Source organism: Nansenia antarctica, assembly GCF_963989245.1.
Source record: "Nansenia antarctica genome assembly, chromosome: 2".
Lineage (NCBI taxonomy): Eukaryota > Metazoa > Chordata > Actinopteri > Argentiniformes > Microstomatidae > Nansenia > Nansenia antarctica.
The window spans coordinates 5,115,931-5,118,708 of record NC_137675.1 but is presented as its reverse complement, the minus strand read 5'-3'; positions in this window follow the sequence as shown (position 1 = coordinate 5,118,708).

The following is a 2,778-nucleotide window of genomic DNA, read 5'->3' as shown; positions in this document are numbered from 1 at the left end:
GCTCCTTAGAGCCTCTGATTCATCGAAGAGAGATGTGCATTGCTCCTCCTTTTTGCCAAGCTTCTCAAGCAACTCTGAAAGAAGGAGTTGAATTCAGATTACTTCATGTATCTACAAGTAAGATCTGTCAAACAAAAAGGGTATGAAAGATCAACCCAAGTAAATACATTTACCTTGCATAGTTTGTGTTGATTTAATCTTCTCATCTGTGCTTTCTTCCAGTTTTTGTTTCTGAGGAAATAAAAAAAGTTATTAGTATGTGTGTGCATGCTGGAATGTGTTGTTCCAAGACACACCTCAAAATTACTCACAATTCATAATGAGACATCCAAGTTATGCTTATACTAAAGACTGAAATTATGGTTTATCCATGATGATATAATAAGTCAAAACCTCTATAGGCATCTAGCCTCTTGAAGAATGTGTCACCACCATGTGATGAATCTTTGTAGCACAACATTGCATTCTTTGTAGCATTCACTAGCATGCTGATGATGCTATGCTCTTCCTTACCTGAGCTTACCTTAAGTCCTATCCCAACAGTCATGCCACCCATGCCCAACCCCTGGCTCCTCACCACCCTTCTGTAGGCCCCATAACTCACCAGCTCCTGCTCCAAGGAGCTCTTTTCCTGCTGAACAGAGGTCAGGCTGTGCTGCACAGAGAGAAGCTTCTGCTGCTGTCCTTCCAACTCAGAGCTTAACTCGTTGAACTATAGCACAGGCCAGATGGTGACACCATGCATGGACATGGAGGACATTTTGAAGAAAACAAAATGACAATAAGTAAACAAAATAAATATGGAGGAAAGGGTAATAATGAACAAAAATAAATTCAAGTAAGGAATTTGATGAAAGGGATAAGCTATAACAGATAGTATCATACAGATGTATTCCATGATCAATTGGCAAATGTGTTAGTTATAACATATGGGATTGGATATACATTTGGAGATTGAAATGGTGATTGACAATGGGAAGATGGATGTAGGCCCACCTTGACGCCCTGTGAGTGGGCCTGGCTCTGGGCCTCCTCCAGCTGGGTCCTCAGGCTCTGGAGCTCTAAGTTACCTTGAGTTTCCTGGGAATTCAGGGCCTCCATAGCTGCCACCTGCTCTTGGGCCTCTCTGGCTCTGTCCTGGACCTGCTGGACTAACTTTGCTTCGTTGTCTTCCAGCTCCTTTACCTTCATCTCAGCAGCATGCAGTTTGCCCAGCACATCCTCCATCTCCACCAGGTGCTGCTCCTCAGCGCTCTCCACACTGGTCCGCAGAGACTCATCCAGATGCTCCTTCTCTTCTGACACAATCAGCAGCTGTGATTTTAGCTCCTCTGTCTCCTGTGCAAAGACTGCAGCCCCTGCCCTGTGCCTGGCCCCTGCCTCCTCCAGCGCTAACTTGTGGTCCACCTTCAGCCTCTCCAAGGCACTCTTGGTCTCTACTAGCTCTGTCGCCTGGGCACCTTCCCCTTTGCTGAAGGACACCTTCAACCCCTCCATTGCTTGTTGGTGAGAGGCAATGGCAGATTCCAGCTTAGAGCGCCACAACTCTATGATGTCTGCATTTTCCTTCTCACCTTGGCTCAGGCGCATTCGCAACTGCTCGTTGTCACCGGAGAGCCTCCCGGATGAAGCCTGAAGCTGGGCCAGTGCTTCACGGTGGGCTTTCTCTTCAGCCCCCATCCTCTCCTTTAGCTCAGTCAGCTCACCCTGTTGATTGGCTTCCTGAGAGGCCAGCTGAGCTCTTAGTGTGATCACCTCCTCAAGAAGAGGTGAGGCAGTGGAGTCAGCACCCTCAGAGACCTGTTGGGACTCCAGACGCAGCCGCAAGTCGGCCACTTCCCTTGTCCGCAGAGAGAGGTCCCTCTCCAGCTCCATGATGCGGGACTTCTCGGACACCGTGGCAACCTATAGGACAGGACAACTCTGGCTCAAAAAGAGTGTGTTCTGTATACACTTGCAAGACAAGGTAACTGCTGAATATCCCTGGCATCGCGCAAGTCTTTGAGGAAGGGTCTGTATTGAGTTTAAATAGGGCCCTATACAAACACGTGGCAGAGAGGTCCATCATAGCAGTAGTATAAGTACATCAAATGACACTCTAATCCCACATTTGTAATATAGGATGCCTGTTCCTAATGTATTGCGCTGCCCTCTAGTGGATATAGTTTGGTGGTACCATATCAGTTCTCACACAGCACACCTCTGGTGTTTTGAACTTCACCCCCCAGGAGCTGCAGTGTCTCCTGGTTTTCATACTTCGAATTAGATCTGGAAACCCAGACGTGTACACTCTCAGTGATAAAAAAATATGTATCTAAAATGTGGGGTACACTGCACTGGGTTGATGGTCTATGGGCAAGCTATAACCTAAAATGTCGACTTTAGCTTAGACCTAAACGGTTCCAAAGTTGACTGAACCTTAAAGTTCTTTAAAGTTGCAATGAACTCGCCAGGTGAAGACAACACTTTACCTCTAGTAGTACAGCCATCTCCTGCATCTCCATGTTAACCTCTTGGGTTGTGTTTGGTTTGGTAACTTTGTTGTCCATCATCATCTGGTACTTGACCTGGATTGGTTGTTGCTTCTGCTGCTGCCTGCAATGTTGGCCCAACAAACCCTAAAACTATTTAAATCAAAGCTAAAAAAATAATTATTCATGTTTTGCAGCAAACACAAACACTTCTATCAATGTCTTTAATCCATTAACTATTGTCTTATTGAATGTTTTATGTATTTTCTTCTTATATTTGCTTTTATTCATTCTCATTTTTATTTTC